Genomic DNA, 22269 nt, shown 5'->3' with positions numbered 1-22269 from the left:
TCTAAGGCTAACTAGACTCAAGTAAAATATCTAGTGATATAGAGGGGAAGCCCTGTGAGTAATGCAGAAAGGGGACAGTCTTTGTTATAAAGGGTACATTTCCTTAGGAATAAGGCAAGGGCGGTAAAAAGCTACCACTCCAACTCATCTGCGTGTTCTTAGTTGCTTATTGTAGGTGGCCAGTTCAGTGGTATCACAAAGGGAAGTGAGGTGAGCTTCCCGGTGCCACCTAAATTCTGAATGCTTAGGAAAGCTCTGCCCGATAGAACTTCCTGTAATGGCTCTTCTACACCTACGTGTCCATTACCCACTTGTGGCAGTTAAACTCATGAAATGTAGGATGACTACAGAACTAAATTCTTATTGAACTAAATTTCTGTAGCCACAACTAGCTAGTGGCTGCTGTATTTATGGCATGCATCTAGAGCTTATGTGCATAAATTCCAGTGCCTTTCTGAACAGTGGTAATTCCTTAGTCTAAATCTCATGCTTGCTTCTGATTTTACGACGCTTTGCCTGTTGAATTTAAGTTGGCTGTGTTAGGTGGGTGGAGAGGCACCTCTGTCTTGTTGCCCTTTTACAGGCATTCTATTATATCTGTTCCTTTTAACCACAGGAGATTGCTGGATAAAGGACATGTTGGGGTACCTGCTGGCTGTCTAGGAAAAAGGTCTTAACAGACTAGCCTTCCACAGCTACGTAGTCTTAAATGACTTCATATTGATTAAACTCAGAAGTAAGCTGAAACCAATTCATTTCTAGTGGTACCTATTTGAGCTTCCTTTTGTTAGAATGTTTTAAAAGCCAAAGACGTTGGTGGGCCCTGAATGAGCTGCATGGAGCATCCAGGTGAGCTCGTGCAGATACACCCAGGATGCCTGTTCCCTGCCGAGTCTTCAGAGCATAACTGAGAAGACACCCTGACCTTTGGCTGCATCCATTTGTTTAATAAAACCCAAAGTATTCAGTTTAGACTTAATTAACTTCTAGATTATTTTGGTTGGGAATTTAATGTGCTTGAAAAATTAGTCATATCCTAAACTATCTTCACACAGAAAACTTAGGTTTATCATATGCCTGTATTCCTGAAGAATAAATGTGGTTCATTGGTAATCTCCCTGTCCATCAACAGCATACAGCTCATCATTCATAAGACAGACACATGGACAGGCATACAGCCTGCCCTCTGACCTCCACACATGCTGTGGCACGCATAATGAAATTACCTTTTTGTTTCCTATTCGCTAGAAATTAACCACATTCTACACTGGCTCTTAGTAGGTGTCTGTATAACATTTAAACATTGAGTTAGTATTTTAACATTTACTAGGTCTACAGCTTGGATTGTAACCTTGGAGGAAGAACTGTTGGACTAGATCATTGTATTATTTGAGGCGTAACATAGAAAATGTTGGCTGGGGACTAAAACTGATTAGAGTAGTGTCATATTATCACACATAGGCCTAATCCAACCTCACCCCTGATAGAAAGTAAAATCCCTACTGAATTGGTCACATTTGTTCATTTGTGTGTTGTTTATGGCTGGTTTCATGCTACATTAAGACCTGGTAGTGACAGTTATGTGGTACATGGAGGATTTGGAGTTCTATGTCAGCCTGAGCTGCAATAGAAATTGTAGTTCAGAAACTGTGACACTAAGAAAGTCTCACCAGGCTCAGGGATGTAGCTCAGTTGCTAAGAGTATTTATTTAGCATGTTTCGAGCCCTGGGTTTGGTACCTAAACCAGGCGTGGTGGTACAAGCACTTGGGAAGTAGAGACAGGAAGATCAGAAGTTCAAAGTCATTCTTTATAGTGAATTTGAAGCCACACTGGATTACATAAGACCTTGTCTCAAAAAATAAAGTTAGGTTTCACTAACGTAGAGACTTGCCAGGTGGTAAAACAAGATTGTGTTGCTCATAGATGGACAAAGCTTAGAGGTTACTTAGGTAATTACCTTGCTAGCTATCATATAGACTGACCCCTGCCCTTTCCAGGTGACTTCTAAAACTTTATATGAACTGAGTCATGTCTCATTTTATTTATTTATCATCTCTCAAGCTAGATGTGGTGGTGCAGGCATTTAATCCCAGCACTGGGAGGCAGAGACAGGAAGATCTCTGAGTTAAAAACTAGCCTGGTCTACAGAAAAATTCTCAACAACCAGTGTTTTACAGGGAAACTGTCTCAAAAAGACGAATAATAGTGAGTACATCTTTTTTTATATTTTATGTGATGAGTGTTGAGCCTGAATCTATGTACAAGAACCACATGTGTGTCTGAAGGACAGAGACCAGAAACAGGTATCAGATCTGGAATGAGTTTCAAATGGTTCCATTTGATCAAGTACTATTAACCAGCAGGTTGTCTTCTAATAGATACTTGCTTTAATAGGAACTGCTCCAGGCCTATGCTCCTGTGGCCCTCAGTCTCTACATTGTCTACAACAGAAGCCTCATAACTATGGCATCTTCCCAATCCTTTCTGGCACAGGCAGCTGCTGGTGGGGTCTAGACATCTACATGAACCTTTTGTCTCTACTACCCATCATCACACCCACTAAGCCCTTGAGCTCACCTAGGCTCCCCGATAGCCTTTCTTAGTCATCCACATACCAGTGAATGTCTGTCCTATCTACTTGGACTTTTAAAAACCCCAGGCCGCTGTCATTCACTTGTGACCTCTGTCCTTAGCCAGACTCAGGATTTCTTCTCAGTCTCTGAATTCTCCACATTCTCTACCATGGCCGTTTGTGCTTCCTCTCCTGATCTGCTCTGTAAACCCAGCCTGGGCCCTCAGCCATCTGCTTTCTCCATTCCCATGCCTGAGTCTTGGAGGAAGTCATGTGTTTCTACAGTCAGTCCCTGTAATAGAATCAACCCTAAGTCCACTGGAGCAGTGGACACCTTGTCAAACTGTTCTTTATGTATCCAGTTTCCCAGTCCTGCAGCTACTGTGTTGTTAGGCTCCTTGAGCATCTTAGCCTCCCTACTCCTTTCTCATGGCAAATGCTCCTCCAGTTTCCAACATGAATTCTTTACCTCCTGGACAAAAGGGAAATTCATCTGGTTTGCTGCCTGCCTTGAGCAATGCTGTTAATCTCGTGATGGCTCAGAATGTTCAATCAGACTATCGGTATCTCTACATGATACAGATATCTCAGTGTGCTCGACCTCCCTTGGCCTCCCTCTTCTACGCGAGGTGAAATGCTGGACTGTGTTCTTTTCGGTTCAGGACCTCATGGCATACTTCCATAATACAAATAAGCACTGTGTGTAAATTCTTAAGTAGTAGCTTTTTTTTATTCAGTGTGAGTAATGAGTTTGTAACTGTCCCTACCTGAATAGGCCTGTATAGGTCCAGACTGGACCCTTCCAACTAGGAGAAACTTTTCCAAGTCATGTACACAAAATTTTTACATATTATATTTAAAATATAACTTTGTGGCTTTTACTGGTGAAAGTTGGAGAAAAACAGCTCCCAAATTTGAGCCTTCTGCTGGCAGTACCTAGCAGAACCAAGCACACTAACCTTTCTGTACCTTAGATTCCTTGTCTGTAAACTGACATTAGCCCTCATAGCTTTGGGAATTTACAAAACTATGTAGCATGTTAACTAGCACTCAATAACCGATGTTAGCTAGTTTTGGACTGGCTAGACCAGACATACTGCCACATTGTCTACAGTAATCAAAGTGCATATTTAGGAGTAAAGGACACATGATTTTTCCAAGGGGATTGAACCTGAAGCTCACTCGGTTACAAGTGGCAGCTTTAGAGATTTGTATCCATCATGTCGTTCTAAAGTTCACCCCTCCCTGTGTGAGAACAGTAATTTCATGAACTGCAACCTGGATATTCCCCTAAGAGTGTTCCTAAACAGGGTTGAGTTAGACTAAAAGGAAGAATGGATGCCTACTGTTTGTACACTTAACTTCCAAGTATGTTTTTCCAGTAACCCAACAAAGATTTGGAGTTTTGTTAGTTTGATGTTTTGGTTGGCATTTTGTTATTTTGAGGCACAGTCTGCCTTGGGTTAGGCTGCTCTGAACAGCTGCCTTAGCCTCCTTAGCACTGAGAGTACAAGCATGTCACCATACCTGGCTGGTGTAGTTCTTACCTGGTTTGCTGGTGTAACACAAGTCCTGTCCAAGGTTTTCCTGAACCTTAACAGTCATCTCAACAAGAACAGAGAAGTCACAATGGTAATGTTTACATGAGAGAAGGTATGGGATAGAAAATGTTGAGTTACACATCCAATCTGCTTCCCCAGAGATTCAGTATAGGTCAAAGCAGCATGCTGCCTCGAGGACCCTCTACCCGTGAAACTAGGAAAAGCCCATCACAGTACATCATTCACTTGTTTGGAGTAGTGTTAAGTAGTTGTACTGTTGAAGACTGTTGGTTCTGGAGCAGCAGTGCTTCAGTGATTCTTGAATGTAAAGTGTGCAGTACAACAAAAGCTCAGTGTGCTAGCTCAGTGAATTGTTTGCTGAGTGCATAGGTCACAGGTGGAAGGACAGAGATCTGTGAATCAGATTAGAGTGCGTGTGTGTGTGTGTGTGTGTATGTATGTATCTATATATATACACACAGATATATACTTATATATGTAAAAACATATATGTGTGTGTGTTTCTTGGAAAATACAAAAAAGGCCTGTCCATTCCAGCAGCATACCAAGCTGGCATTTCAATGTGGTGAAGGGCAATTTAGTTAACTGAAGCGCAGGTCAAGATTCAGGTTAAATTCTCCAAAACAAAATGTAGATGTATCCATTAAGTTATTTTGTTGAGAGACCTACTTGAAGATTCTGATAGCTTTCTTTCTATTCTCCAACCCAAATTTAACATCAAGGTCGTTACTAATAGATTCAGTCAGTTGGAATGGCTGCCCTCTTCTGACACAGAAAGCAGAGTACCTCAACAGTGGGGACTGAATGCACCACAGCTAAACCGGACCTCTGAGTTCATATAGAAGCAAAGATGTGCACTGAGGTAATAGCCACAACCTCTCTGTCCTTTCCTCATGATCACCCCTTCTCAATCCCATTAATAGGCTTCTTTCTGTCTATTCTGTACCCATCCCCCCCCCCCCCCAGAAACCTGGAGGGATGACTGCTGAGCAGCCATGTTGGGTTGGTGGCACCTGAAGATGGCAGCCAAGGAAGATGAAGTGCAAAGATGGAAGAATGTGTCCCATGGACAGTATAGTGAAGATGCCATATAAACCAGACTACATTACCATTTTAAGAGAATTCTTTCTTACTTAAACTGTTACCATTTCAGCATTTGTTGCGTGCATCAATTCTAATCCTGATGCCCATGTAATAATGTCTCCTAAAATAATGCCTTTAGTATTTTCCTTACCTTTTGCCCCCTCAGGAGCAGCCACATCCAAAGTACCTAACATGCCAATGACTTTTTGTCTATGTTTCCAGGTCTAATCTCTCATCTAAAAAACTGTACATTAAGCTGCATGTTAGACACCTCTGATACACCCATACACATTGTGATGTGCTTAAATGAGAGTAACAGAATATGTACATATCCTGATCCGAAGCCTTCAAAATTACATTGTAGGGCAAAAGAGACTATATGAATATGATCAAATTAAAGATCTTGACGGTGGGACTTTACCCTGGTTTATTCATTTGGTCCTCATATAATGATAAAGATATTTACACATGAAACAGGAGTCAGAGTTGGAAAGAGCAATATGATACAGAAAGCAAAGGTTGAAATGATGTGGCCACAAGCTGAGGTATGCCCTGTAGACCATTCTGGCTTTGAACTCAGAGATCCACCTGCCTCTGCCTCCCAAGTGCTGGGATTAAAGGTGTGGGCCACCGCCACTAAGCTCAAAAAAAAAAAAAAAAAAAAAAAAAAAAAAAAAAAAAAAAAAAAAAAAGAAAAAAAAAAAAAAAAAAAAAAAAAAAAAAAAAAAAAAAAAAAAAAAAGAAAAGAAAAGAAAAGAAAAGAAAACTCTTAACTTGTGGAGAGCCACTAGTTTGTCAGGCTGCTAGGCTGCTTTGTTATTGAGCTCTCAGTGGAAAAACATGTTTTCACCCTGGCCTTCACCTGGAGTCAGGGATAAGCAGGATGTTTTGCCAAGTTCACTTCCTTTTGTTTGTGTGAGGATCACACAGACAGGTAGTTGAGGTAAAAAAGTTTGACTTCTCCATGAACCCCTTCATTGTACTGAGGTGCTTTACTCTGACTATGAAAAGATATTGTGGAATAAACCAGTGTGACACTTTCTACTGGCAGCCCTCTTGAGCAGATCCCATGTGTAGTGTGTTGGGGTTTTTTGTTTGTTTTTCCTTTCAGTCCTCACTCCCCACTCAAGAACTGTTCGTCTCTGCTGGCAAATCTGACCCATTTATATTTCCTGTCTTTATCATTAGCTCATCAAAACCAGAAATTACTTGTGTGCCTTGGGTTGTCCCACACTTGATCTGTCACTCATTGCTGGATATTTCTTGTTTTATATATTAGCCTCTGTACACACAAGTCTTAAAAAATAATTCTCAACAAAAATTGTGGGAGCATCAAACTGTTCCATCCAACCACCCAGTCCCTTTGTCCTGGACCCATGGTCTCGGCCATAAATGTGCTGCCCCTATGCAGACCTTGCCTGGTATAGAGCACTTCCTTAATGACAGGGAGAACACCTTGGCTTTTTCTCCCTCCCTCTACACCCACAAAGACGGGGTCTCATGCGTCCAGGATGGTTGTGAACTCAATGTATAGCGAAGTATGACCTTTCGTTTCTGATTCTCCTGACTGTGCCTGCAGAATGCCAGAATTGCAAGTATTCACCACCACACCCAGTTTTATGATTTTATGTTTTGCCTGCTAGGCAAACACTATCAGCTAAACTACATCCCTAACTCCTTGAACACCTTCCCTAGGTACTGACTAGCACCATAGTCCTGCTTCTCCCTAACCTCAGTGTCTGACAGGCCATAGTGGCAGCACTTGGTCTTTCTCCAAGTTTTTGGGAAAGACAATTGGCTGCTTTCTCAGCCCTACAGTTCTATAGTGATTGTTGCCATTCTGCTTAAACTTCTAGAGTAAATGTTCTATCAGTCCCTAGTCACTCATGAAAGAAAGCTCATTTGAGCATCCATAGATATTGTCCTCATTTCATTCTGATAAAATACTGACCAAATGCAGTTTAGGGAAGAAAAGGATTTATTTTGCCTACACTTCCAGGTCTACCATTGAGGGAAGCCGGGGTAGGAACTCAAGTAGGAACTGAAGCAGAAGCCATGGAGGAGTGCTGTTTGTTGGCTCACTGCAGACTCGTGCTTATTAACTTTCTTATACAGCCCAGGAACACTTGCCTAGGGCCAGTGCTGCAACCTCCCACATCAGTTAATTAGAACAGTTCCCCATAGGTGGTCACGGGCCAATCCGGTTGAGGCAACTCTTCAGTCAAGGATTTCCCCACAGATAACGCTGGCTAGGCTTTGTCAAGCTGACAATCAAAGCTAACTAGCACAGCTATATTGCAGTCTGTTTTCCATTTGTGCCACCACCATCACCCCCTAAAAAACCAAAACTGTGGTAGCTCTCTTGTTGAATGTATTCTCTGCTATGGGTTGTAAACTAGTCAATGTGTTCCTGTCTTGCTAAGAAACGTCAAAGGTCCTCACTAAAACAACAGCAGTAACTATTGCATTGCTATCATAACTATGTATAGTTATAATATTTTATACTTTAATTGCATGGCTACATATTGTCCTTTCTGCCTGGTTTCATTTCACACTGGACAATTCTGTGGATGGCAGTGGTGACTGGTACTTATTAAAATGTTCACTCTTAAAATGTAGCCACTGGATCCAACAGAGCCCATGGAGCTAATGGTGAGTATAACACTCAACAATCTTTACTAAAGGACTGATAAAACTCACTCTCTTAGAACTAAAGCCGAAAATGCTAATCAACAAGTAGGTTGTAGAACAAAGATTCAAAGAACTAAGCCTGAAAGATCCAAAAGCCTTGATCCTTCAAGTATAGCTGTACCTCCTGCTTAGAAAAACTCTGGCTAGTCATAAGTAGTCACGAGCCTTGCCAATGAGAAAGTGGCTGTCTCAAAAATGGTCCATCACCGTGACCAGTTAAATGACATTGTTAGAGGCCGGAAATAAAGCTTAAGACCTCCATACTTTTCATCAACAGATGAAGGAATAAAGAATCTGTGTTTTACATGAGAACCTGAGTTCACACTTGTAATTCCAGTTCTGGGAGGGCAAAGCCAAGAAGACCTTGGAGCTTGCTGGCCAGATAGTCTAGCTTAAGCAGTAAACTCCAGGCCAATAAGAGAGCCTATTGACAGACGGGTGGGCAGTTGGGGCGGGCGAAGGAAAGTAAGAGAAAAGAAAAGCCGAATAACATCTGAGGAGAAACATCCAGGGTTGTCCTCTGGCCTCCAGATGCACATACACGAGGGGTGGGACCAGAGAGATAATATTGGTTACTTAAAGGCTTACAGGAGGCTGGGGGTGGCTGGTATGAGGAAGAGATTTTGGAGAACTGGCACAGCAGGGAGCCTGTCTTCAACATCCAGTTTAGTGTTTCTGAAAGACTGTGAATGATTAATCAGTAGATGATAGATGTTAACAGTTTCAATCTTTCTGCAGTGTGTACACATTATCAGAACACCACACAGAGCCCCACAAATGTATTCAAGTATTGCACTGAAGCACTAGTTAGTGACTGAGAACACAGAAAACACTGGGGGCCTCAAGGAACTTGTCTCTAAGAAAGAAAAGAAGTAGATTCCTGGTGCAGCCATTGGTGCTATCCCAGTGGGTCTGAACCACAGACTTGTTGTTATACAAGCATGAGATATCCCCCACAGGTTCACATTTGGAACACTTTGTCCCCAGCTAATAGCTCTGTTTTAGAAGGTGCTGGAAACTTATGTGGGCTAGCTGGAAAAGGTAGATCGCTGTGAGCATGCTTTCAAAGTTCTAGTTGTTCTCGGGTCCCCTTCCCTGTCTGCTTCCTGTTTGCCATTAGGTAATCAGCCTCTGCTGCATCCCCTGCCACAGTAACTTTCTGCCTCAGCATAGGCCAGAATTAACATAGTCAGGAACTATGGACTATACCTCTGAAACCTTCAACTAAAGTCTCTTTTTCCTTTTAAGTTGTCCTTTCAGATAATTTGGTCACAGCAATGGAAAGTTAACTGACCCAGAAAACTGCACCAAAGAAGTAGGAACATTTGTATGACTAAATCTGACTATGTTGTTATTAAACCTTTGGAACTGTTTTGTGGGAAGATCTTAGACTATTTTAGAGAAAGCCTGAGAGGCTATCAGAGAAGTTAGTGAGCAATTCTAGTGAAACTCCAAAGCCCCACAATCCTGCTGGAAATGTAGACAGTAAAGACTATGTGTGGTTTCAGATAGGAACAAGGATGCTATTCACGTGTGGACTGAAGGCCACATATACTACATCCCTGTAATGGCCTTGTCTACAGTCTGTCAGCATTGTACCACTTTGTGGGAGGTGATTAATCCTGTGGAAGACATTTAAGGCCTCCCAGCATTTCAGCCATGGTGTGGGTATTGCTGGCTGCCTTTAGCCAGGTTTGTACTGAGAATCAGAAGCAAAAAGGAGAATAGAAAGACTTGAGAAAATTGCAGTTTAGTTAGAAAAGCCTGGGTATGTGTCTTAATTAGAATCTCTATTGCTGTGCTAAAACACCATGACCAAAAGCATCTTGGGGAAGAAGGGGTTTATTTTAGCTTACACTTCTCAGGCTACACTCCATCACCAAGTTAAGCCAGGGCGGGAACTCAGGCAGGGCAGCAACCTCAGATGTCATGGAAGGATGCTGCTCTCTGGCCTGTTCCCCAAAGCTTTCTCAGCTTGCTTTCTTATAGAACTCAGGACTACTAACCCAGGGGTAGCACCACTCAAAATGGGATAAGCCCTCCCACATTAATCATTAAGTAAGAGAACGCACCACAGGCCATTTGTGTAGGGACGTTTTCTCTGCTGAGGTTCTCTCTTCCCAGAGAACTCTAGCTAGTGTCAAGTCAACAAAAAAACAGCCAGCACGCCGAGGCTAGGGAAGGAATGCACTAAGTGCTCTGTCTGGGGATGACGGGGAACAGTCCTTAAGGGCAACTCAGGAATTGGCCAGCTGCCACTCATCCTCACAAACTCAAAGGTATGAAACAGTAAGTTCTTTTGGAAGACACCCCCCTTGGGGAGAGAGTCCTGCTCCCACAGAGCCACCTACAAAGTTGTTACTTCAGGTGAGAGACCAAAGAATTAAAAATTAGCTTTTTGAGCTATTGGTTTAAACTTTAAAAGTACAAGCCTGAAAAAAGGCCAGACAGGTGGAGACAAGTTCAGCCACCTGTGGGAAGGAAACAGCCTTACTGCATTCCTTTCCTGCCCACTAGAGATACAATTGCTAGGAAACAGGCCCAGACTGCCCCTCCCCCCCTAGGACAGCCAAGCAAGGGATGCCAGACAGTTAATGGTTTGGGGGCCTTCCTATAGTCAATCAGTTCAAAATACAACATCCCCTTTTGTGTTTCAACCAATAGATGCTTGCCAGGCAGGAATTCTGCTGCTTTGGGCATGCTGAGAAAGACTGGAATCTTTAAATCACCCACCTACCCTGAGCACAAGGCTCTCTGCTCTCAACCACTGTGTTAGTAAGGGTGTGGGCTCAAGCTGTAGCTTGTAATAAAAAGAGCACTGCATGTGTTTTGCAACTGACTCAACTCCTGGCAATCTTTCGGGGTCTTGCAAATTGGGCACAACACAGGATTCATTCCACTGGGCTCAGATGCTCAGGCATTCTCAGCTGCCATTTTTGTGGATGCTGGTAAAACATACAGACTCCCAGTCAGAAACAAAGAGTAACTCTTTCTTAAAGAGGTTATTTATTTTTATTTTATGGATGTAAGTGTTTTGTCTACATATATCTCTGTGTACCAGTTGTGTTTATGGTACCTGAGGAGACAAGAAGAGGGTGTTGGATCCCCTAGAATTGGAGTTAAAGATGGTTGTGACCTACCAGGTGGATGCTGAGAATTGAACCTTGGTACTCTGAAACAACAGCCAGTGCTCTTAAGCATATCTTTGACCACCAAAAGGGTATTCTTAATTGTAATTACCAGATGCCAAAGTTACCTCTCTCTCTCTCTCTCTCTGTTTTTCGAGACAAGATTTCTTTGTGCAGCCCTGGCAATCCTGGACTTGATTTGTAGATCAGGCTGGCCTCAAACTCACAGAGATGCATCTGCCTCTGCCTCCAGAGTGCTAGGTGTGGGCCACCACCACCCAGCTTCAGAGTATAATTTTTGTGCTACTTTCTTAACTCCTGATTCCCAAAGCATGGTGCAAAGAGGATTTTGGAGAATTCTAAGTATATCTAAAAACTCTCTCTCTCTCTCTCTCTCCCCCTTTCTCTCTGCCTCTCGTGTGTGTGTGTGTGTGTGTGTGTGTGTGTGTGTGTGTGTGTGTAGATGATACTGTCGTCTAAGATTATTTATTGTACAAGCAACTTTAAAATAAAATCATCTAGAACAAAGGTTCTGCTCAAAGGATCAGAGGACACATGAGCAATTTCATGCTGAATTGCCTTCCGACATACCCATGGAATATCATGAAACACCTGTAATGTGCCTGGGCCTCATTGTGTGCAGAGCCAGAAGATGGCAGGAATTTGAAAATCTTTAACTCTATGAATTATTATTGGGATTCATTAACATCCCACTTCTGCCTGCCTTGCTGCACACTTTAAAATCCCTTTACTAATTTGTTTTCGTTGTTTATCAGGTTTTTCTTTTTTTGTTTCAGTGAAAATTTATTGGCCCAGCTCTTACAGGTACACGCCTGTAATCCCAGCACTCTAGAAAGCAGAGGCAGGAGGATTTCTGTGAGTTCAAGGCCAGCCTGGTCTACAAAGCGAGTTCAGGACAACCAAGAATACACAGAGAAACCCTGTTTCAGGAGAAAAAGAAAGAAAGAAAGAAAGAAAGAAAGAAAGAAAGAAAGAAAGAAAGAAAGAAAGAAAGAAAGAAAGAAAGAAAGAAAGAAAGAAAAAGAAAGAAAGAAAGAAAGAAAGAAAGAAAGAAAGAAAGAAAGAAAAGAAAGAAAGAAAGAAAGAAAAGAAAGAAAAGAAAAGAAACACAGAAGCCTGTGTATCATGTATTGTCTATGAGGCTGTGTTCAGACTGACCTGGTTCCATTGAAGATCTGGACCACAGCTGTTGAAGGATATGTGGTCTCAGTTGTCTCCACATGGAACCACCATGTTGGTATCTCCACAGTTATTCATGAGATGACCTCTCTTCTGCACATAGGTTCAGTTCGAAAGGAACATAAATAAGTAAATAAAAGGGATATAGAATGTTGTCTGACTTACTAAAAAAGTTAGTTATGAGACAGGTGGACATGAAACTAAGCTCCCATAGGGGCTGCTGGTGGTATTCCAGGGTCTTAAGTGTCCCCCACATTCCTGTGTTGAAGGCTTGATCTTCAGTGCATCGTTCAGACATAGGGCCTTTGGAGTGGTTGGGTCACCAGGGAGCCATGGTGGCATGTGTGGATTAATCCAGCGATGGGATCATAAGTTAAGGGGTTTTGAGGGGCAGAAGGAACTTCAGGAAGTGAGGCAAGTTGGAGAAGGCGGGTTATTAGGACGCGTCCTGGAAGGGGGTAGTGTGTCTCTGTCTCTCTCTTGATGTCACTGCTTTTCAACAGCCATGAGTGAGCAGCTTGCTCCACCACCTGCTCCATGTCTCATGGTGTTCCTCTCACCACAGACCCAGAAACAAGAGCCAGGTAACCTCGACCTGAAGCTATGGACCCAGATGATCCTTCTCCCTTTAAGTTGATTTTGTCACAATGATAGAAAGCTGAGCAACGGTGCTGACAGAGCTGGAACATCTGTCTTCTTGGGCTTCTAGCTCCCAACAGGAAGATTTAGCTCACACCCTGTCTTATCCCTTCTAATGGAAAGTAAGTGGAAAGTAAGGGAGTGGAAAGTAGCCGTGAATTACGAAAGCTGAGTTTCTTCTTCGTGAATGAAAACAGTGGGCCAGATTCTTTTACAACAGTAGGGATAAAGAACTGTAAAAACCTTCAGTCCCTTTCCTTCTCCACCCCTACTGTGCGGCCCTTCCACTTGCTGGTCCTGGTCTCAGAGGACACAGCTTATGTTCTGTGTCTCTTCATAACCCTACTACTGATTAGCAGTAAGAAATTAATAAATACCCCATGAGCCAATCTGTGTTATCTTTTCAACTACAGTTTAGCTTTGTGGTGGTGGAGATGGTCCTGTTATTTTTTTATTCCCCATGCTGCTTAATTAATTTCATGAAGCAGTGTTCTTAGATTCCCTTAAGAAATGGGGCTTGCAGGAAACAAGCTAGGAACCTGCCACAGAGGGCCTCTGAAAGGCTCTGCCCTGCAGACTATCAAAGCAGATGCTGAGACTTTATGGCCAACTGTTGGGCAGAGTGCATGGAATCTTATGTAAGAAGTGGGAAATAGTAGGTTATGGAGAGGACAGGAACCCCACAAGGAGAGCAACAAAACCAGAAGATTTGAACACATGGGTCTTCCCAGAGACCCATACTCCAACCAAGTACCATGCATGGAGATAACCTAGAACCCCTGCGCAGATGTAATCCATGGCAGTTTAGTGTCCAAGTGGGTTACATAATAATGGGAAGAGGGACTGCCTCCGACACAATCTGATTGGCCTGCTCTTTGATCACCTCCCCCTGAGGGGAGAGCAGTCTTACCAGGCCACAGAAGATGACAATGCAGCCACTCCTGATGTGATCTGATAGACTAAGATCAGAAGGAAGGAGAGGAGGACCTCCCCTATCAGTGGACTTGGGGAGGGGCATGCGTGAAGAAAGGGGAGGGAGGGTGGGATTGGGAGGGGAGGAGGGAGGGGCTTATGGGGGGATACAAAGTGAATAAAGTGTAAAAAAATAATAATTAAAAAAATAAAAATAAAGAAATGGGGCTTACCAAGAACAGCACCCTTCACACTTTAGGCAGTTTTAGGGACAGGTTAAAGGGTTTGTCCTTTTCCAGTGAGTTGTTGGATCTTTAATCTCTTGCACTGGCACTAACCTGACTCCTTTTTAAGTCTTTTCTTTTCTTTTATTTCTGGTCTTCTCTTCACCTGCTGTTGACTAGCAGACTTCTTTCCCGTTCACAGAGGCAATCCATTGGACTTTGTTATCTCTCCCTGACAGGAAGAAGGTTTTGAACCAAATAGATTCCCAGGTAGCTAGGTCCTTGTATCCATTCTAATCACTAGCTATCTCTTACTCAAAACCAGCTTGCAGCCCACTTCCCTTGGCCAGGGCTCTTGGGTCCTCTTTCCTAAGCAGTGGCTCATGGGGCTATCAGGCCCTATGAGTGACATGATTGATAAATGCTTTACCGAAAGTTCAAGCTACATGTTTATGCACATTACCTGAAGGAGAGTTGGAAGAATCAAATGATTGTGTGTAGTCTAGAATCCCGCTCAGCAAATCCTGGATATTTGTTGGAGACTTCACATTGAGCGAAGGTGTAAGTGTCCTGTTGTTTGATTGTCAGCTATCATTTCCATTTTGACACAGTAGGGGTTTGTGAATCTGTCTCTCTCTTCACAGTCAGTTCCCAGCCTTTGACTGAAAATCCTGCTTATGTTTCCCAGTGGTGTCTAGAGCTGTGGCAATTTGGTTTTAAGTCATTGTTCACCAGAATGTGTTCTCCTTCCTCTCAGAGTCATTCCTGACCACACCTTTACATAAATAATTCAAGTCATCCTGATATGGCCTGATATGTGTGACATTTGCCTTGTACCTTTCTAAAACGCTCAACATGGATTCTAAGCAGACACTGTACACTGAATATTTTACACAAATTATCTCACTTAGTCCTCCTAACAGCCCTATCAAGTAGGCATCAATACTGGTTCGAAAGTAGAGCTTGTGAAGTTAAATAGCTTGGCCAAGTTAGACAATAAGTGTATAAAGCTTAAATAAGTGTATAAGGCTTAAAGTTGGTGTCATTGTCTACGGTCTTTGGACCCGTCTTTGGTGAGTCATTTCCGGGTTCATGGGGAAGTCATGAAAGTAAAGCCTGTGCCCACCTCTTGTCTGTTCCCCATTCTGCCTCCTGCAGTGCCGACTTTGTCTAAGGCAAGTGACTAACTGGGGTCTCCCTGCTTCCATACTCCGTCGACACCCACACATAGCTTTAAAGATGTGTCTTATTTTTTTAAATTACGTGTGTGTGTGCTGCACGCGATTACAGGTGCCTGAGGAGGCCAGAGGCGTTTGATCCTCTGGAGCTGGAGTTACAGGGTGTTGTGAGCTGCCCGACGTGGCTGCTGGGAACAGACTCCGCAGAACCACCGAACCACCCCCGCACGGTGTATTTTTAATGTATGATATATGAAAATGCTCCCTGGAAACCTGAAACGTGTGTTTAAACTTAGATTTTTATTATCATAATGCATTATAGAGCCAGATAAGGATCCGGGAGCCCTAGGGGCATAAGCAGAGGAAGGCCAAGTGTTGGAGAGGGTAGGGGTTAACAGAGAAGAGTTAGAGAATTTTGTGGGCTTGGTCACCCGGAAGCTGGCTATTTGAACACATGATTCTGAGGGTGACAGAATAGAAACTGGAGGCCAGATCCCCACCCTTCCGGTAATGGCAGCCGTGCTTGGTTCTCTGGGTGAAGACGGAGCTGCGGGGGTATTTTCAAAATAACCGAAAACAAAAAACAACAACAAAAACAAAAACAAAAACAAACAAACAAAAAAAACCAATAAAACGAAAGTTGAAATCTGAAAACAAAACAAACCAAAAATTCCTTGAAAATCAGAGCCAGCCCCGGTGCTTGGCCTCAGAGCGAACACAAGAGGGCGCGAGGCTTGCACGCTTCACCGGCTGCCGCGGAACGCACCGGACACGCGCGGTATTTGGAGAAGCATTTCCCTACGTCACGCGAGCTACACCGACAGATAGCTTCCCACAGCCCACCTCTTGTTTAGTGAATATCGTCTCGGTTCATTATCTGGGTCCCGAAGATTTGCCCATCCGCAGGATGAGGAATTATAGATCCGCAAACAAAAACAGAAGTTTGGTCCGGCGTGGTTCGAGAAGCGCTCGTGGCATCGCTCGAACCCTCCACGAAGAAGACGCCTTAGGGAAGACTTCAGTGCGTCCATCCCACAGGACACAACGCTTTCTGAGCTGGAGACTGTTAATCCTTCTAACCCCTATGCTGGCTCCACACTCACAAAGCGAACTTCCCACAATTCCTCAGCTTCTCCCGGGGGCTGCGTCAGTGCCAGGGAGCCCCCAAGGAGGGGAAAAAAAAAAAAAATTCTAAAAGTTCCAATTATCTGTGGCAAAACAAAGGAGAAAATCAGATAAACCAGCGTTTGCGGCGGGCCCGCGTCTTATTCTAGGAAGGTTGTTAGACAACTGAAATACCATTCTTAGTTTGCCTCGGGGTCTGGAGAAGCCATTAAAAGGAGAAGAGCTGGGGAACAACGGAACTTAAGGTTTTTGCCCTGAGTTTGAGGTGGAGCTTGTTTGTAGGGGTGGACACCGTCAAAAGGCAACTAGTAACTTTCTAGAGAGCATGTTCCAGCAGGGAAACTCAACAGCGGTTGGCCTTGCAATACCTTGTCCTAGCGGAAGCAAGAGCTTCAGGCGGAAGCCAGATTAACTAGGGTCAATAGGACGCTAACTGCTTCTCTTCTGTTGCTGCTATAGCAAATGATCACAATTCAGTGGCTTAAAAAAAAAAAAAAAAAGATCAAATGTGAGTTCTGTAGAAGACCAACACAAATCGCAATAAGCTCCAATCAAAGTTTCCGCAATATTCTAAAATGGTGAGTAATAGATTTGATAACTGTATTCTTAGTCAGAGCCTCCAGCTGCACCTATGGTTTACAAGAAATACAGGGGTCAAAGGAATACAGGAAGTGACCCCTAAAGGGTGTAATGAGAAAAATCCAGACTATAGGACGCTCCTCTAGATCAACGGCTCAAGATTCTTCAAGACACTGTCAGAAAACAAAAACAAACAAACAAAAGCAGGGAGGTCACAGTCGGAAGACTTCAAAATGCATCAACCGAGTGCAATGTATTGATTTGGTCTGAATCTTAATTCAAACAAACTTAAAAATGCATAAGGCAATCAGGGAAATTGAGCGACTGAATATTTGATAGTATTAAGAATGTTGATTGTCTTAGGTGTTACAAATATATAGTTACAGATTAAGAGACATGGTGTCTGGAATTTGTATCAGAGTAATCTGGGGGCAAAACCAGGGTAAGGTGGGGGAAAAGAGGGAACATGATTGACCAAACCGACATTGTGGCCCCAGATGATGGAAACTTACTCATTACTCTGTTCTCTTTCTGCTTCTTTAATTTTTCAATTTTCTATAATTAAAACAAATACCATTAAAAAGATGGCTTAGGGAGTATGTATACTCTTTCTTTCTTTCTTTCTCTTTCTTTCTTTCTTTTTCTTTTTTTTAAATAATACCTGATGTGTCCCAAGGCTGGCCATGAACTTCCTATGTAGCTAAGGATGATCTTCTCTTCCTCTATTTCCCCAGTGCTTGGATTACATGTGCACCACTCAGTCTGTCCTTCCTTCCTTCCTGTTTCTTCTAACTTCCTTCCTTAGAAATTTGGTAAAAATATGGAGAAAAGAAAGGCAAAAGAATATGTCTTTAAAGTAATTTTTAATTTTCTAACCACATTAACAAGAAAAGCAAATAAATATAGAAAAGAAAGGGAAAATATGATCAATATGTTTTCTTTTTTAAATTTTTCTTCATAGCATTAATAACAATTGTTAAGTGTCATTTAGCACATTCATGGCACATGATGAGGGCCGGAGAGATGGCTCAGCCATTTAAGGCTAGGCTCCCAACCACAGCACATGATGAGAGTTTTTCTAAACACTTTAAAATGTTGTTCAACAGATGGATAAGCAAAACATGGTACACATACCATCAGGTGTTATTCTGTTTCACAAAAGAAGAGATTAGTTACTTACCTTGTTTCTGCAACAAAATAGCCAACAAGAGCAATTTAAGGAAAGGGTTAGGTTAGCTGACAGCTCCAGGGGATACAGTGCATCATGGCAAGAAGAAATGTCAGTGGGAGCAGGAAGCAGAGCAGGAAGCAGCTGGTCTCGTTGTGTGCACAGCCAGGAAGCAACATGAAGAACGATGTTCAGCGTCTTTCTCTTTTTAATCAGCCCAGGAAACCAGCCCAGGAGATGGACCATCTACACTCAGGGGAGTCTTCTACCTCAATTAGCCTACATGCCCAAAGTCTCACATCCATGCTAATTCTAGATCCCGTAGAACTGACAGGGTGGAGCATCAGAGAAGGGAAATTTGACACCTGGGTACAGCAGGGATAAATCTTGAAAATTCAAGTTATTCTAAGTGAAACAAGCCAGGCGCAAAGAGACAACTTCTGTGTGATTCCATGTACACTAGGTACCTCCGAACAGTGAAGTTCATAGAGTGAGCAAGCAGAACAGAAGTTGCCAGGGCAAGTGGGAGGAGAAGATGGGGTGCCATTGTCTACTAAGTGCAAAGCTCCTGTTTGGGCTGGTGAAAAGCTTTAGAAATGGCCAGTGGGAATGGTTAGACAGTTGGGTGGATGTCTCTGATACCACTGAGCTGTGCACTTAACATGAGACAAAAATGCTGTTTCCACGTATATTTTATCACACACACACACACACACACACACACACACACACACACACACACAAAACTTATTCAAACGTTTTGGTTGTGTTTTAAGATAGGTTCAACAGCTAATACAGAAGTTTGACCTAGAAATATACCAGGCTAAAGGGGCCCTGATTTTTGCCTGGACTGCCTATAGCTCCAACACATAGTGGATAAGACGCTGTGTGGCTTTGTGTTCATAATTTCACAATTATTTTTCTTTTAATACATGTTATCTGTAGTGCGTGCATGATATATTAGTAAATAGCTCTATCATTATTTATTGATACACAGTCGCCCCACTGTCATCTTTTTTGTTAAGGTTCTCTTGTGTTATAAAAACACTACCGTGAACTTCTTAAAAAAAAAAAAACTAGTCTATCAGATTTCATCAGGAGTGGCTGCATTGTCATCCTCTGTGGCCTGGTAAGGCTGCCCCCCCCCCATCAGGGGGCGGTGATCAAAGAGCAGGCCAATCAGTTCATGTCAGAGGCAGTCCCTCTTCCCATTACTATGGAAGCCACTTGGACACTGAACTGCCATGGGCCACATCTGTGCAGGGGTTCTAGGTTATCTCCATGCATGGTACTTGGCTGGAGTATGAGAGTCTGGGGAGACCCCTGTGTTCAAATTTTCTGGTTCTGTTGCTCTTCTTGTGGAGTTCCTGTCCTCTCCAGATCTTAGTATGTCCCACTTCTTTCATAAGATTCCATGCACTCTGTCCAACAGTTGGCCATAAGTCTTAGCATCTGCTTTGATAGTCTGCAGGGCAGAGCCTTTCAGAGGCCCTCTGTGGCAGGTTCCTAACTTGTTTCCTGTTTTCTTCTTCTTCTGATGTCCATCCTCTTTGCCTTTCTGGATGAGGATCGAGCATTTTAGTCAGGGTCCTCCCTCTTGATTAGTTTCTTTAGGTGTACAGATTTTAGTAGGTTTATCCTATATTATATGTCTATATGAGTGAGTATATATATATATATATGAGTGTGTGTCTTTCTACTTCTTGGACAGCTCACTCAGGATGATCCTTTCCAGATCAGAAGCAAGGAGAGGGGGACCTCCCCTATCAGTGGACTTGGGGAAGGGCATTTGTGAAGAAGGGGGAGGGAGGGTGGGGTTGGGAGGGGAGGAAAAAGGGGCTTATGGGAGGATACAAAGTAAATAAAGTGTAATTAATAAAAGTTTAAAAAAAACAACTATTCTATTTTTAAAAATTGACATTGTACCTTAAAAAAATAAAAATAAAGATCTAGCCTATATTTTTTTTTTTTAAAAAAAAAAATTCACATTAGCCTTTACAGAAAGAACCAAAAAGTTTTTGTGGAATAGAGGAGTCTGGAAAATGGGAGGAGAGAAAAACTGGCTGAAGGCTGCAAGGAACAAGGTGCGGGGCGGGTGGGGGGGGGGGAACTGCAGGAATATAGCCAGGATGTTCTGGGGAAAGGAGAAGATGGCTCCTTCCTAGAGAGGCGCTGAGGTGAAGAGTGGGGAGGAGGGGTTGATCACAAAGGACAGCAGGGGGTGGACTGTGGAGTGTGAGCTGGGGACAGGGGACTGAGTGAACATCAGCCTGGTGGTGTCCATAGTGGCAGAAAGGCGACTGAAAAGGGTCATGGGAATGTCGAAGGGTCATGGGAATGTCGAAGGGTCTGGAACTCTGGGAGCCAGGCAGCATGAAGAGAGGAATAAAGGCCTCACAAGCAGCCGCGATGACATATATGAACAGGGAGATGACCAATCAGCAAGCACCTGTGACCTGCAGTTGCCCTCAGCATCCTGGAAGAGGATTGGGAAAAGCGGACCAAAGGGAAGACCACAGGCTTGGGACAGGCCCAGTGGGCTTGGAGGGAAACCTCCCCCACCCCGCCCGCTGCTTCCTTCCCTGCAGCTGCGCAGTCCGTACTCGATGAATGTTGCCATCCTGATGGCTTCGCCTTTGATTAAACACTGATAAAATGTCACTCACCACACCAGTGTCAACACCACCCCGGGAGCCAAGTCCTTGCCATGTCCCTCTCTGCCGAGCAGTCTTTTAAATGTCCCTGAGCTCTTCTGGCTTGATTTTCACACAACTGAAGAGTTAGAGGCCTTGGCTCCTCTTTGCTGGTGAGGAGAAGAAAGGCTCATGAAATAAGGTGCAGTGTCCTGAGGTTACACAGTGAGGCCACATCTCTGTGCCCTGAGTTATACTGCTCCTTCAAAAATCTGCACCCCAGGGATGCACCCCATCTCCTCGTCCCCAGCTCCACCTTGGGGAACTTATTTCAACCTCAGCAACACACCCCAGCTCTTTGGGGGAGTTGTTCCTCTGTCGTTGCACAAGAAAGCCAAGCTGTGTGACTGTCGATTTCCTCTCTAGGTTCAGGGAAAAGAAAGTGAGAAAGTAGAATCCCGTGGGGATAGAAAGCAAATCTGAGAGTTGGGTTGGGGAAGGAGGCGGGAATTCCCAGCTAAGGCAAGGAGGAAAGAACTCACACCTCTTTCTGTGTCTCTGGCCTGAAAAAGGTGTACGCCTATCCACGTGCTGCACTATATTCTGTGTCCAGCAGGTGGCAGTGTCGGCATTAATGCTGCAGGCAGTCTTCAGCCTCCCAACCAATTTGTTGGTTGGTTTGTTTTATTTAAAGTTAATTTTTTAGTTTTTATTTGGTTATTCTGTATTTAAACATTTAAAGAGTTACATACACATAATAAATGTTTTCAAAATCAGTTTCAGAGATTTATAATCCCACCAGCCACTCTAATCCCTCACGTTCTTGTCCTGTCACGATTGAGTCTTTCAATTTTTCCCTCCCCCCAGCTCCTTCCAGATCATCCCCACCTTCCCACCCACCCTACTCCACATCTTCTTTCTCTCTCTTAGAAAAAAAAACACTAAACAAGAAAGTGTACAACGTAGAATTTAAAAAAGAAAATAACAAAGAGAAAGCACAACAGTCACACACACATAAAAAACAAAGCCCATAAAAACACAAAGTTGAAAATCACAATATACAAGCAAAAAAAGGAAAAAAAAAACAAAACAAAACAGTAAGACAACAGAAATGCCCAAACAAAGCAAAATGGGACAAGAAGTCAACGAAAGTACTGTGGGTTCATCTTGTGCTGGCTCCTCCTGTGGGACACAGAGCTACCCATAAGCATGGTTAGAGTGCCCTAGGGGACTCCTCAGAGAAAACTACGGTTTCCTCAGATGTGGGTGTCAGCTGAAGTTAGTTTCTGGTTTAGGGATGGACGCTCAGGTCCATGTCCCCCTCTCAGCATGGGGACCCTGTCTGGTTTGAACTTGTGAGGTCCTGCACATGCTGCCAGAGGCCCTGTGAGTTCATATATGGTCAGTCCTGTTGTGTCTACAAGACATGTGGGCTTGGAGTTTTCCAAGCCCTTTTGCTCATAGAAGCTTTCTGCCTCCTCTTCTGCATAATTCTCTGATCCCTGAGAGGAGGGTATATTATATTAATTATATTATATTATATTATATTATATTATATTATATTATATTATAT

General features: G+C 43.2%; 1 long non-coding RNA gene across 1 annotated transcript; it reads left to right on the top strand.

Annotated features, from left to right (window-relative positions):
- Positions 1-677: 677 nt before the first annotated feature.
- On the top strand, positions 678-5872 carry LOC129680205 (uncharacterized). Its single transcript, XR_008720656.1, has 3 exons — positions 678-2207; positions 4859-4998; positions 5103-5872. It is a non-coding gene; the product is annotated as an uncharacterized LOC129680205 (long non-coding RNA).
- The last annotated feature ends 16397 nt before the right edge of the window (positions 5873-22269 follow it).

Source organism: Psammomys obesus, unplaced genomic scaffold (assembly GCF_907164565.1).
Source record: "Psammomys obesus unplaced genomic scaffold, mPsaObe1.curated_primary_1811, whole genome shotgun sequence".
Classification (NCBI taxonomy): Eukaryota; Metazoa; Chordata; class Mammalia; order Rodentia; family Muridae; genus Psammomys; species Psammomys obesus.
This window is presented reverse-complemented; position numbering and strand designations above follow the sequence as displayed.